The following is a 16,271-nucleotide window of genomic DNA, read 5'->3' as shown; positions in this document are numbered from 1 at the left end:
TTTCTATGCTCCCTCTCAGGGGCAACGAAGGAATACATTCTAGTCAGTTTCCCAGGAGAAATGATCAGCAACATGCCATACAACACCAGAGCCAAAGGGAGCCACAAGGATTATCTAAGACTCTGAGTGAAGATCATAAAATAAATTCATGCTTTCATGTATTTTCTACCCATCCCACTCAAAACACACATAAATGAGATTTAAAAAAAAAAGAGAGAGAGAGAAAACAAATAAGACAAGAATAGACATGAAATGAAGTAACTATCTCTCTAGACCAGAAAAGCAAACCCATGATCAGAGTTAACATCAGAAACATACTAGACTCTAGGTTAAAAAGAAGGAAACGGGAAGAGGATTCTGGGAAGATGGTAGAGCTGAAAGTCCCAGGAATCTGTCTTCCCATCTATAGGATAACTGTTATCCCAGAATCTGTCTGTTGTAACTATTTTGTAACTTTGGAGACTGTAGAATGATTGCAACTTCCAGAAGAAGACTTGATAGAGTAAATTGTGGTTAATTTCCGTCAATTTCAGCTCTTAGCAGATTAGCAGTTAATTCATTCTCCAGACACAGGATAGGCAGCTGTGTATAAATTCCTGGAGCAGCTTGCACAGGGCTTGTGGAAACCAAGGTGGGCAAAAGGACCCTGGCCTCCAAATACGGGAAATATCTGTTATGATTGCTATTGCTGCTCCTGATCATAGAGGTGCAAAGAGGTAGGCAACCATTTTGTTGTACCTCCCCCAACTGTTGCAAGCCCCTCTAACTCTAGCTGAAATGACTTCTGGGAAATTTAAGGAACTAGCACCCTTTTCCTCATCTTCATTTTTTGGCTTTTTTCCCTTTCTACCATGACTAGAACATGCATCTATCAGAAAAATAAGAAAGTGATTGTGCATGCACAGGGAAAGGCTCAGGAAAACAAACAAACGAACTGGATAAGACCTTAAGTTTAAACCCTGAGGCTGATCCCTCAACACAGAGAGTGCCTACAACAATCAAAAAATGAAAACAATATCAAAAACCCATCAAACCCTGGGTAAGGGGGAGAATTTGAGGTCCAGAGTTAACACATTATTAGCCTAAAATGTCTCATGTTCAACAAAAAAATCACAAGGCATACAAAGAAAGTATGGCTCATTCAAAGGAAAAACTAAATCAACAGAAGCTATCCCTAAAAAAGCACTTATAGCACATAAACTAGACAAAGACTTTAAAACAACTGTCCTAAAGATGCTCAAAGAGCTAAAGGAAAATGTGGAGAAATTAAGAAAACAATGTGTAAACAAAATGTTATTGAGGAAAGGACACTAGATAGCAGTCTGAAGCTATATGAAGAAATAAAGAGCTCACTAAAGGTATTTATGTGGGCAATAACAAAAGACAATATTATTATAACTATTGGTAACTATACTTTTTGTTTCCTCCATGATTTAAAAACACTTATACATTTAAAGAAAAAAACTATCAGCGTAAAATGAAGTCTTAGTGTAACTTTTGTTTGTAACTCCAACTCTTGTTTCTACATAATTTAAGAAACTAATACATTTTTAAAAATTACCAATTTATATTTTTGGGTACACTATGTATAAAGATGTCATTTTGGGTTATCAACAAGTCAAAAGTGGGGGAATGGAGCCTTAAAAGAGCAGTTTTTCTGCTGCTAAAGTTAAGCTGGTATAAATTCAAATAAGAGTGTTGTAACTTTAGGATGCCAAGCACAAACACAATAGCTACAGAATATACATAAAAGGAAATAAGAAAGGAATTTAAACATTTCACTACAAAAAAAAATGAACCGAAGAGAAGACAGCAATGTAGGAAATAAGGGAGGGAAAAGCTATATAAGGCACATAGAATACAAAGAGCCCAATGACAGAAATAAGTCCCTCCTTATCAGTAATTAGTGAATGGATTAAACAGTCCAATAAAAAAAAAAACAGAGATTGGCAGAATGGGTAAAAAATACATGATCCAACTATATGATGTCTATGCAAGACTTACTTGGAATCCAAAGACATAAATAGGCTGAAAGTCAGAAGATGAAAGACGATATCCCATGCATGGAACAACCAAAAGAGAGTAGAGGTTGCCACATTAATATCACACAAAATACACTTCAAATCAAGAAAGGTCATGAGGGGTGCCTGGGTGGCTCAGTGGGTTAAAGCCTCTGCCTTCTGCTCAGGTCATGATCCCAGGGTGCTGGGATAGAGCCCTGCGTTGGGCTCTCTGCTCTGAGGGGAGCCTGCTTCCTCCTCTCTCTCTGCCTGCCTCTCGGCCTATTTGTGATATCTGTCTGTCAAATAAATAAATAAAATCTTTTTTAAAAAAAAAGGTCATGAAACAAAGAGGACATCACACATTAATAAAAAGTTTCAACAGTGAGAATATGGAGTAATTATAAATGTTTATGTACCTTATGACAGACCATCAAAATATATGAAGCAATAACTGACAGAATTGAAGGGAAAACAAGACACTTCTACGATAATAAAGGCCTCAGTAACCCACTCACAATAGTAAACAAAACAACCAGATAGTATATAAGGAAATAGAGAAGGCTTAAACAACAAAACTAACTAGATCTAACAGACATAAACCTAACACTATGCCCAACAATAACAGAATACACATTATTCTCAAGTGCACACTGGACATTTTCCAAGATAAACCATACATTAGGGCCATAAATTAAGTCTCAATAGATTTTAAAAGATAGATATCATACAGAGTATCTTCTCTGTCAACAACAGGAAAAGTTAGAAATCAATAAAGAAGGAAAAGTGGAAAAACATGTAAGTGAAACAACACACTTTTAAACAACCCTAGCTCAAAGAAGAAATCAAAAGGGAAACCAGAAACTACCTAGAGATCAATGAAAATGAAAACACAACATCCCAAACATTAGAGGACAGAGCAAAAGCAGTGCCAAAGGGAAAATTCATAGCTATAAATGCTTGTATTAAAAAAAACAAGAAAGATCTCAAATCAACAACCTAACTTCAGAACGTAAGAAACTAGAAGAAGAAGAACAAACTAACCCAAAGCTAGCAGAAGGAAGGAAATAAAGATTAAGCAGAGAGATATGTGAAATAGAGAACAGAAAAATAGAGGACATCAATGAAACTAAACGTTAGTTCTTCAAAAAGATCAACAAAATTGACAAACCTTAAACTAGATGGACTAAAGAAAAAAGAGAAAATTCTAATTACCAAAATCGTAAGTATAACTGGGGATTCTACAGAAATAAAAAGAATTTTATGAGAGTGCTATGGACAACTGTATGTCAACCAATTAGATAACCTAAATGAAATGGACAAATTCCTAGAAATATAAAACCTGCCAAGACTAAATCACGAATAGAAAATCTGAATAGAAGTATAACTAGTAAGAAAACTGAATCAGAAAGAGGAAGGAAGGAAGAAAAGAGGAAGGAAGGGAGGGAGGAAGAAAAAGCAAAATCCTGGACTTGATGGCTTCACTGGTGAATTTTACCAAGCCTTTAACAAAGAACTAATACCAATCCTTCTCAAACTTTTCCAAAAACATGAAGGGGAGGGAACACTTCCTAAGCCATTCTCTGAGGCCCAATACCCTGATACCAAAGCTAGACAAAGACACTACAAGAAAGAAACCTAAAGACCAACATCCTTTATGAACACCAATGCAAAAGCCTCAGAAAAATAGTAGCAAACAGAATTTTGTTTTTAAAACATTTCAAGTCAAGGGCACCTGGGTGGCTCAGTCAGTCAGGGTCATGAGATCAAGCCCTGTAGCTCTGCTCTGGGTGTGGAGCCTGCTTAGGATTCTCCCTCTCCTTCTCCCTCTCTCCCTTCACAATCCCCCTTCTCCCTCTCTCTGAAAAATAAAATAAAATAAAATAAAACATTGAAAATCAAGCTGTATCAAATTTGAGAAAAAAATCAGTCTGCTCTTCTCCCCAAATGTATTTCTTACCCATAGTTGCAAGCTAAGAAACTCAAAAAATAAAAAAAATAAAAAATAAAAATTTAAAAATAAGAATCACCATAAACACAGAAAAGAATCCTCAATCTTCTCTCAAGATAGTTATCCTCATTGTTCTACAGGAAGAGCTTGGCAGAATGAAAAGCTCCAAGTGTGTAGTCTGCCATTTCAAAGAACCTTGCCAATGCTTCTGTAATAGCAATGGCCAGAAAGCTAACTGCACACAGCTAAATTAAGTTACATTTTAAACCTCTATGCTGATGAAATTTACCAAAAAAGAACCCCATCACATACACTAACTTCTTGGATAGTATCCCAGCTCCTCTTCATTAGTTTGTTTCTTGAAACAGTAAAAATAGCAAAAACTTTAGGGGCAACAGTGTGTCACAACAGGCTATTTGACAGAGTGTCCATATTTGCTCAATGTTTGTCCTCAAGCAAGGAGCCGCCCTTAAAGTCCACAATCTTTTCCTGCTCTTTCTCTCTAACCACAGTAACCTTTTGTATCCTTCTTTCACTGGCAGCATTCTGCCAAAGACTACAGGAAGTAAATTAATACACAGAACTTGCCCTTAGCAATTTCAGTTTGAGTACTGCAAATGATTTTACCAACACCTCAAGTGGTTAGCTAACTGCAGTCAAAAGCCAGATTTGATTTTACCCTAATATTTAAGGTTGTTTAGTGACTCTTACATGGCTTCTGTATTTTCAGAGATTCATTTATTCTGTTTGTATAAATAGATATGTAACACATCTGTTATTTCTGGAGAATTACAAAGTGAATTTCAGAAACCATGCTTAAAAATAAAACATTAATACTCTTGTAGGAAATTGAAAGTAACAAGCATCTTGAAAAAGCGCAGGGCTCAAATCCCTTCAAGTATAAATAAGGTTATGCAATATTATTTTTTCTTTCTTCCAACATTCCCCTAAAACTAGATTACAAATCTACTTTTCATGTGCTTCAGGTACTGTTCTCCAGATTGCTGTCATATGATCAATCCATTTGAACTATTTTCCTTTATGATACTTCTCTATTGGGATGGTTCCTCTGTACCCTCTCTAAATTTCACAAATAATACTCAATTTTTTTGGCCAATCAATCCTTTGCATTGAGTATGACAACATTAAACCATTAATAATAATTCTATAAAGATCATATCAGTGTCTTTGAAGGAAAAGAAGTTAATATATTTAATTGGAAGATAACATACAACCATAGAGTGTAAGCCCTCTAAATGCTAGAAATTTTCCTTCTCTTTTGGGCAGTGCCATAATACCTAGAAGAGCGCTCAATAAATATTTCTCAACACATGGAAACTGGTATATCTCAAAATAAACTTCTAACTTAAAAACAGTATTGTATTTTATTAAATAATTAAATGTAGTAATCAATCCTTCTAGAGCACAAATTCTCACTCATCTTATGGTCTAACTATGGAAACACCATTCACAAGATTGAGCTCCTGACAGAGGTGAACCACCAGGCTAAAATATTAAAAAGGAACCAAAACACAACCACCATATTTTTAAAAGTTGTTTTAACACTGCAAAACTGATAGAGATTAAGTGTTCATATAAATTGCAATTCCATTTCTTTCTGAGGTATTTAGATACTCTTGGCTACTTAGATGATGTACCAATGACAAATAATAGCAAAAGCTACAGAACTTCCTGAAAAGGAAGCTTCTAATAGTGTCGTTACCAAACATTACTATTAGACAATTGGTACAAAGATGTTTCACATTCTTTCAATTTAACAACTAGCAGACTCTCTAAAGGAAATTCCCACCATAAGACCAAATGCTCTGATTTTCAGTTGATTTTTAAATGTACTGAAATGTAACAGTTAAGAATATACATCGGCTTTTATAATAGTGCTTAATCTCAAATGTTCAAGTTAAAATTAAATTCTCAGATTTTGCTTTCTCCAGTTCTGCCTTGTCAAAATTCTACCATAATAAAATTTAACACTTTTTAGAGCACCAGCAAGACATGATATAGCAAAAAAATACAGACATGGTTTGAGACAAGTAAATGATTTTTAAAACTTACTATCATTATTATAGATTCAATCAGGCCAGAAAATTGGCAATATCAGTGATGTTGTGTTCTAATCCATCCAAGTCATCAGAACAAACCATAAAATCTTATTAGGCCCAATATCAACTACATAGTATTTCTGCTCATATTTAACCGAAATCTAATCAGGAAGGGAAAAAATGAAAAATTCCAAATACAAAATGCATTCTGCAATACAAATGACCAAACCTATCAAAAAAATCAATGCCATGAAAAACAAAAAAGGTGGAGGAAACATTCTAAATAAAATCAAGGGAGATTATCCACCAAATGCAATGTGCAAAACTTAATTGGATCTTGGGAAAACAACTTATAGAGATTTCAGGAATAAATGAGGAAAACTGAATGTAAACTACATATTAGATATTACAGAATCATTACTCATTATCTTGGGTGTGATAATGACATAATTATTTGGGGAAATGTTCTTTTTCTTAGAAGATGCAAAGTGAAGTATGTAGAAGAGAAGTATGATGACTGCAGCTTACTTTCAAACAGTATAGCTTTGGAAAAAAATGTATATCGACACAATATTAATATAGCAAAATATTAATAACTGGTTAAGACAGAGGCAATTAATAGTATTCCTTTTTTTAAAGTACTATTCTTCAGTGTATTATTCTTCCAACATATCTGCAGATTTGCAATTTTTCCAAATAAAGGATTAAAGGAAAAAATGTCAGTAGGTCAGTAAGTTTCTTCGTATTTTTTTAAAGACTTTATTTATTTGAGAGAGAGAGAATGCACACACGCACACACACACAAGTCGGGGGAAGACAGTGGGAGAAGCAGCAGACTCCCCACCCAGCCAGGAGCCAGACAATTCCAGGATCCTGAGATCAGGACCCAAGCTAAAGTCAGAGGCTTAACTGGCTGAGCTTCCCAGGTGCCCCTCTCCATATTTCAATTTAATTCAATAAAAAATTCCAAACTCTAAAGTTGGTTAACACAATGAAAATTTCATTTCTTATAGCTTAAAGTAATAACTTAATTGATTCTTGTTGTGGATACATTTTAGATAACTTGGATTATAAAGCAAATTTCGATAAAGCTGATCCTACTGCATGGGTTTCTGTTGCATTTTTGAAGGCTTAAAAAAATTTTTTTAAAGGCTTTAAGTGATAGTTTTTCAAAAAATTCTGGCATAATAAAAACAGTTAGGTAGTTATCCTAATGAAACAGAAGATGTTCTCATAGTGGGAGGATTTTTATAATGCTTCCCCAAAGGCAAGAAAATCCTCCCACTACTTTACCTCATACTATTTCCCAGACACATAAGACTATACAAACGTCCACAAATTTAATTAATCACTCTCTTTCTACTAGGGAAATCCATTATCTAACAAAGCTAGGTTCCAACAATTTACAGAAATAAGTAAAACTAAGACACTGAATACAACAAAGACCATCATATACAGGTACACATACATTGAAAAACAATTTCATATTCATTAGTGTATCTGACAAGCCTGGAAAGAAGAGAGGGGAGAATGGTCATCATTCTCCTCTCAAAAATGATGTAAAAATGAAGGCCAGAGAGTCAAGTAATTTTCCTAGTATCATCAGTTTGATGTATTTCAGACAGAACATTCCTGCCTTTGAATTAGTGTCCCATTTCTTGTCCATAAAATGAAAAATATGTAGTCAGTGGCTATAGTAATAAATACAAATAAAGCAATTAGATATCTACTCCCACGTACCCCAAAGTACCAAAAGACAACAGCCCACTATGAATATATTATATATAAGTAATATTAGGAATATTTTATTTTGCAACATATTCCTCAGTCTATGAAAGAAAAAAAAGCCATTAGGAATATCCTTTCTTAATGTCCCCTCCCACATTTCAACTTTTCTTTAAAGAATGAAACCTCTACATAGCCTGGGGTTGGGGGGAAGCATAGCTAATCAATTCTATTAAGATACATATTTTTTAAAACATTTTAAAATCTCTGAAACCAGGGCATATCTAACCACTGACAACATCTCACAACTGCAGTTGTGAGATCAGCATATAAGAGAAGCTGATGGTTGTTCTGTTCCCTTGAGAAGACAATGACAACTCTTATATATTTCTAACAACAAACATGTAAAAATCCCAGGTGTTGTCTAAAAACCTTCACTGACACTGTCTGCTAAGATCAAGACACTTCCTATATGAAAACCTAGAGAATGGTATCAGGAAAGGGGAAAAATTCCTGGAGACAATGCTGGAATATTCTGTTAAGAAATGCTATGCTAGGGCACCTGGGTGGCTCAGTGGGTTAAGCCGCTGCCTTCGGCTCAGGCCGTGATCTCAGGTTCCTGGGATCGAGTCCCGCATCGGGCTCTCTGCTCGGCGGGGAGCCTGCTTCCCTCTCTCTCTCTCTCTGCCTGCCTCTCTGTCTGGTTGTGATCTCTCTCTGTCAAATAAATAAATAAATAAATCTTTAAAAAAAAAAAAAAAAAAAGAAATGCTATGCTACGGGTGCCTGGGTGGCTCAGTGGGTTAAGCCTCCGCCTTCAGCCCAGGTCATGATCTTAGGGTCCTGGGATCGAGTCCCACATCAGGCTCTCTGCCCAGCATGGAGCCTGCTTCCTCCTCTCTCTCTCTCTGCCTGCCTCTCTCCCCACTTGTGATCTCTGTCAAATAAATAAATAAAATCTTAAAAACAATAAAAGAGAAAGAAATACTACACTACTAATATACTAAGATGTACAGAGGTAATCCAGAATGGAAAAGTAAGTAAATTAATGGCTCTGGATCTAAAAGTTATTCAGAACAGTCAGACTTTAAGTAGGAAGACCCTTTAGAAATACCTTTATCAATTTATTATACTTATATTTCCCTTTTAAGGTATGGCCAAGAAATAGATATTTTAAAATATCACTTCTAATTAATGCTAAAAGAGTTCTTTCAAAAACTGTAAGCAGATGATAAAGAAAGCACAGTGTCACATAGAGTTTAACTGCAATTTTTTTTAAAGATTTTATTTATTTATTTGACAGAAAAAGATCACAAGTAGGCAGAGAGGCAGGCAGCCAGGGATGGGGGTAGGGGGGGGTGGGGGGGAGCAGACTCCCTGCTGAGCAGAGGGGCTGGATCCCAGGACCCTGGGATCATGACCTGAGCCGAAGGCAGAGGCTTAACCCACTGAGCCACCCAGGCGCCCCTTAACTGGAATTTTTGTTCTTAGAACAAAAATACCAATTTCTCCTAAAAAATAGGCCCCAAGATATGTATAATTATATCATCTAATAGTAGCAATAACACAAAATAGACACTCTCATATACTGCCACTAGAAACATAAATAACTATTTTTTTACAGTACATTAAGACTACTAATGCCTTAATATTATACATAACTTCTGACCCAGAAATTTCACTTATAAGAACTGGTGGAAGGAAATAATCAGAGATGAATGTAAAGCAGTTCAACCTAACAGTATTTATATCAAAAAAAAGTAAAACTAGAAAGAAAAAAAACTAATAAATATTAGTTAAATAAAATGTTAAATGTTATACCAAATAAAATGAAATATAATTATTCCAAACTGTAATCAGCAGTTACTTCAACAATGATATAGAAAGATGTTCACTGCTATTGGTAACTAAAGAGAGAATACCCTGAAAAAAACAGTGCATTTATAAATTTTAAATAAACTCTTTCAATATATGTAAGTTGCATATATGTTCATTAAAAAACTATAAGGTTACATGACAGCATATTAATTAATGTATTAATTAAGGCAATCTCTACAAGATGAGGGGGACAAATTTTTTCTCCTTCTATTTGATTTCCAGAATCTTTTACAGAAAATATATTTAATTTATGTTATATTCATATGAAAGAAATTGTGCAGCTCTTTAAAATCATATTGGGGATTGTATTATAGTATTTGGTATGCTCAGAGCAGGGGAGGTAAATTAATTTAATTATTTATTAATTTAATTAGAAAACAGGACCAAGATTCAATGACTCTAACTCAAATAAGAGCTATGCAGCAATTACAGAGAAAAAGCAGGTTGAAACAAGAGGCTGTAGACTCAAGAAAAGAGGCCTCTAAGAAAATGGAGGTTTTGATGAACTAGATGATATATTTAAAACACTGGGAAAACTGAGAAAAATAAAAAAGGAACTAAATAAATAGAGATAGCTGAGAAGAGTTAACATTGTTTAGATGTCAATTCTTCCCAAATTCACCTAAGGATTCAAAGCAATCACTGTCAAAACCTCAAAACCCCAAAACCCCAGGGAAATGAACAAACTGATCCTAAAAGGTATATGGAAATACAAAGAGCCAAGAATAGTGAAGACTCTAATACTACCAGCTATCAAGGTTTATTATAAAGTTACAGTAATTAAAACTGTAATATGGCCAAAAAGTTAAAAAAAAATACACTAGTGGAACAGAATATAAGTCCAGAAATTGACTTACACATAAACAGCTACCTACATATGCTGCTGATGAGAATGCAAAATTATACAGCCAATATGGAAAACAGTTTGACCATTTCTTAAAAAGTTAAAAATAAACTTACCAAATGACCTGGCAATTCTAGTCCTAGATATACATCCAAGAATATGAAAACACATGTCCAAATAATGACTACTATGTGAATGTCTATAGTAGCATTATACATAATAGCCTAAACCAGAAACAATCCAAGTATCTATCCATTAGTGAAGAGCTAAACAAAATGTAGTGTGTGTGTGTGTGTGTGTGTGTGTGTGTGTGTGTATCCATACCATGGAATATTACTCACCAATAAAAGAAATGGATTACTGATACATGATAAAACATGTACGAACTTCAAAAACATTTGCTAAGTGAAAGCCAGGCAAGAGTACATCTTGTTGTAAGAGTACATTTTTATGACATGTCCAAAAAGGCAAATTTACAAAGACATAAAGCTGATGGCCGCCTGAGGAAACAGAAATTGACTGCAAACAAGCATAGAAGACTCACTGGATTAATAGAAATATTCTAAAACTAAACTGTGCTGACAGTTGCGTAAACTATAAATCTGCAAAAAAACATTTAATTATACATTACAAATGGATGATATTTAATGATGTATAAGTTATGCCTCTCAAACGTATCTAGCAAGGGAAAGCAAGCAGGAAGCTATAAATGAAATGTTTGGTAATGCACTGGTAATAGCTGAGGCCAGGTAACAGCTAGTAAGAATTCACTGTTCTAATCCCTACTTTCATATATGCTTGAAAATTTTCCATAATAAAATTTTTAAATACAAAAAAAATCACTTTTTTTAATTTGCAAAAGATTTGAACACTTTATCAAAGAATATGTACCAACAGCAAATAAACACATGAAAATGATGCTTAACATCATTAACTATTAGGTAAATGCAAATTAAAACCACAATGAATATCACTGTGAACCTATTACAATATCTGGAATTGAAAAGACCATATCCAGTGTTGGGGAGAATATAGAACAACTGACACTTTCATATACTGCTGGTGGGAATATAAAATGGTACAACTTCTTTAGAAAATTATCTGGCAATTACTTAAGAAGACCCAGCTATTCTACTCTAATGTATTCACCCAAGAGAAATGAAACCATCTGTCCATACAAAAATATTCATAGCATCTTTATTTAAAATATCTAAATATAAAACATAATGTCAATCAAGAGGTGAATGGATAAACAAATTGTGGTATATCCATATAATAGAATACCACTCAGCATGAAAACAAAAGAAGAAATGAACTATTGATACACACAACATAAATTATGAAATAATTATGATGATAAAAGAAGCCAGACAAGAGTACATACTATATAATTTCATTTATATAGAATTAAAATTCTAAAAAATGCAGACTAATCTATACTGATAAAAAGTAGATTAGTGATTGCCTGAGTGATAATAGGGAAAAGATAATCACTGAGGGATGAGTAAAAGGGAGGGATTATAATGAGACATAAGGAAACTCTTGATGGCTACAGACATGTTCTTATCTTGATTGTGATGATAGTTCCACAGGTATATAACTAAATAAGGCTGGGTTTGTTTGTTTTTTAAGATTTATTTTTAAGTAATCTTTACACCCAATGTGGGGCTTAAACTCACAACCCCGAGATCTAGAATTGCATGTTCTATTGTCTGAGCCAGCCAGGCACTCTGAAGGCTGTTTAAGAAAAAAATCAGGTACACCTGGGTGGCTCAGTTGGTTAAGTGGCTGCTTTTGGCTCAGGTCATTATCCCAGGATCCTGGGATCGAGTCCCTCATTGGGTTCTTTGCTTGCTGGGGAGCCTGCTTCTCCCACCGCCTCTACCTGCCACTCTGCCTGCTTGTGCTCTCTCTCTGACAAATAAGTAAATAAAATCTTAAAAAAGAAAAGAAAAGAGTCAGTTAAATACTTGCATAAGAGTGAGAACAGTAAAGAGGGAGGGGCACAAGAAGATTTTTGGGGTGGTATTAATGTTCTGTTTCTTGACCTGGGTACTAGTTATATGGGTGTGTTCACTTAGAAAATTCATGGAGCTGTACTTGGGATTCATACACTTCTCTGTACACGTTATACATCAATTTCTAAACAGCTTATTAAAAAGAAAATGGGCTATTACTATACATTCATCAGAATGTCACTTTTAATTGTAGACAATACCAAGTGTTGGCAAAGATGTGGAGCAACTAGAACTCTCATACTTTGCTTCTGAGCATGTAAACTGGTATAATCACTTTGGAAAACCAGTTGTAACTAATAAAGTGCTTATACATACACACACACACACACACACACATATATATATATATATATATATTATATATATATATATATATATATATATATATATATATACCCGGTGACCCAGCAGTTCTACTCCCAGGTGTTTACCTAACAGCAGTGCATCCATATGTCCACCAAAAAACATGTACAACAGTTTTCCTTAGAAGCACTAGTCAAAATCATCCAAAACTGGAAGCAATTCAAATTTTAATCATCAGTAAACTGGAAAACAAATTGTGATATATTCATTCGGTGGATATTATATATAGTAATGAAAAGGAATAAGCTACTCCTACACACAACATATATGAAGCTCAAAACTGAATGGTGAATGAAAGAAATCAGACACAGAAGAATACACAGTACAGGATATCATTTAATTTAAATTCAAAAACAGTAAACTGTTTGTGGTAACTATTGTGATAAGAATCAGTGCACTGGGGCACCTGGGCGGCTCAATGGGTTAAAGCTTCTGCCTTCGGCTCAGGTCATGATCCCAGAATCCTGGGATCGAGCCCCGAATCAGGCTCTCTGCTCCTCAGGGAGCCTGCTTCCTCCTCTCTCTCTGCCTGCCTCTCTGCCTACTTGTGATCTCTCTCTCTCTGTCAAATAAATAAATAAATAAAATCTTAAAAAAAAAAAAAAGAATCAGTGCACTGTTTACCACTGAAAGGTAGGAGTAATGACTGCTTCTCGGACCCTGGTAATTAATGTTTTACATCTTAATCTGAATAGTAGCTACAGGACTATGTTCACTTCATAAAAATTTATCAAACAGTATACTCAAGATTTGTCCATCTTACTGTATATATGCTGTATTTCAATTTCTAAATCTTTTTCTTTTAACCTCTGCACCTATACTCACAACCTCAAGATCAAGTTGCACGCTCTACTGACTAAGCCAGCCGGGCACCCCATTTCAATTTTTAAAATCTACCCCCCAAAATTTCAACCCTATACTGAGCCAGAGAAGAAAAGAAAAAAAAAAAAATTAAATAGTCCAGCTGTCCTCTCTGACCACATCCCATCACCAATGAGGGTAGGTCCTCAGATAGCAAATGCAAATAAGTCTGACGTCATCTAGCAAAATCCACAGATAGAATGTCAGTCATTTGAGGGGTTTCTCTACTACCAATAAGAAGTAAAAACACTGGTGAGGCAGTTAAAGAAGAGTATAGAGATAGCTTTGTCTATATCATCAAGAAATAAATTGAAAAATTAATTGGAAAAATATTGAAGAGTAAGAAGAACTGAGAAAAATCACCTAAGAAGTAAATATGACCAAAAAAAAGAAGAATCAGCATGCTGACTCTCCAAATGACTTCTCCCAAGCAGAGAGACACTGGAACACTTTAATTTCTGAATATTATTATTCTATGAAATTTTAAAATATACTTTAGGTATCTTATACAGCTTATACATTATTATATAGAATTGTATAAACAAAACCAGGTATAATCTACTTAAAAGACATTTAAAGAAGTTTTTCAAGAATAAATTAGACTGCTCTGTAAAATGCAATTCCACTATACTATATACCTATGTATACACAAAAATACATATGTCTACACACAAATAACATAAATATATGCTATAAATATACAAACACACATAAAAACATAAATATATGCACTTAACAGAACAAGAAACAGAAGTCTAAATATATCATTTAGAGTTAGAAAAATAACAAAGGCGCCAAAATAGTGCCGAATTACAATGGAAAGAGTAGGCCAAAAGGAATGGCTTAGGAAACTAATTTCTTATTTATTATACGAAATAATCTAGCAATAATGCCTAGAATTGATAAATCATGAATCAGTTATAAGCACATTATTTAAAGATACAGAAATGATCACCAGGAGAACCAAAATAGTCATCTACTTTTAATCTTTTCTCTGAGGATGGTGATTGTGATTGGGACAAAGGACTGCTAATTTTCATGCAATTTAATGTACTGTCTTATATTTTTAATAAATGGCCTGTCTTATTTATTTGATTATTAAAACTTTAAATCATGTTCCAGACAAATATACAAAAATTTTCATTTCATATAAATTTTAAGGGCAGATCACATACTTTGGTCTCAGTGGAAACATCTATTAAAGGCATAATAACTGCCCTATTTTACAGGTCTGTTGAGAGGATTACACCAGATAATATATATAAAATAATCAGCAGAACATTAAAGAAATTGTATGAAAAAAAAAATCAGCAAAATGCCTAGTACAAGGATTCAATAAATTTCAGCTATCATTACTAGTACTTACTAAATTTGCATAAAATAAGGTTCAGCACTAATTATTAAAACTGACACTAATTCATTATGTAAAGTACCTGATTTACAAGCACTCAATAACTAATGGCCGAATTAATGAATTAATGAGTCTATCTTTCAAGAAATAATTATCTTCTAAGATTACCAAATAAAATACAGTTACCTTGTTAACCACAGTGAAATCAGAATAAAACTAAAATCAAAACCTGACATTTATAATTTTGGGAGTGGAAAGACATCAATTTTAGAATTTTGTTCCACATAGAAAGTAACTGCTTACAAGGGCCAAAATTTCCAAATCATGTCAAACTGTTTTTATACAAGGTAAGGTAGTTATTAATTCTTTACATATCTACAAAATGATATACCAACATAATTTTTTCTTGGCACATTTAGTTACCTGGGAGCAAATAAAATTCTAATTAAAACAAAAGAAGGAGGAGCCCCTGGGTGGCTAAGTGGGTTAAAGTCTCTGCCTTCGGCTCGTGTCATGATCCCAGGGTCCTGGGATCGAGCCCCACATCGGGCTCTCTGCTCAGCAGAAGACTGCGTCCTCCTCTCTCCTCTCTGCCTGCCTTTCTGCCTACTTGTGATCTCTGTCTGTCAAATAAATAAATAAAATCTTTAAAAAAAATAAAATAAAATAGGGGCGCCTGGGTGGCTCACTGGGTTAAAGCCTCTGCCTTTGGCTCAGGTCATAATCCCAGGGTCCTGGGATCGAGCCCCGCATCAGGCTCTCTGCTCCGAGGGAAGCCTGCTTTCTCCTCTCTCTCTGCCTGCTTCTCTGCCTGCTTGTGATCTGTGTCTGTCAAATAAATAAATAAAATCTTTAAAAAAAAATAAAATAATAAAATAATAAAAGAAAATAAAAGAAGGAAATGCTTAAATTTCCCTAGAAATAGCACTATGCCATCCATTGAAAGTACATCATTCTCTATCAACAGGGACCTAAATAGAGATAAATGCCTAACTGGATAAAATTAACCTTCCATAAGACTGTAAAGAATAGGATATATTAGAGAATGAATATACAGATAACCCCTGTACAATGTGGGGATTAGGGGTGCCAACCCCCAATGTAGTCAGCAATCTACATACAACTTTGATTCACAAAAATGTAACTACTAAAACCCTACTGCTGACCAGAAGACTTACTGATAACATAAGCAGCCAATTAACACATATTTTGTATATATA

The 16,271-nt window shown here is 34.4% G+C and overlaps 1 protein-coding gene across 4 annotated transcripts in view; it reads right to left on the bottom strand.

The window, feature by feature from the left end:
• Nucleotides 1-16,271, bottom strand: part of FCHSD2 (FCH and double SH3 domains 2) — a 295,916-nt gene that overhangs the window by 228,538 nt on the left and 51,107 nt on the right. The gene's annotated exons all lie outside the window — the stretch shown is intronic.

The sequence above is a fragment of the Lontra canadensis genome, unplaced genomic scaffold (assembly GCF_010015895.1).
Source record: "Lontra canadensis isolate GAN:19392208 unplaced genomic scaffold, GSC_riverotter_1.0 scaffold7, whole genome shotgun sequence".
Classification (NCBI taxonomy): Eukaryota; Metazoa; Chordata; class Mammalia; order Carnivora; family Mustelidae; genus Lontra; species Lontra canadensis.
This window is presented reverse-complemented; position numbering and strand designations above follow the sequence as displayed.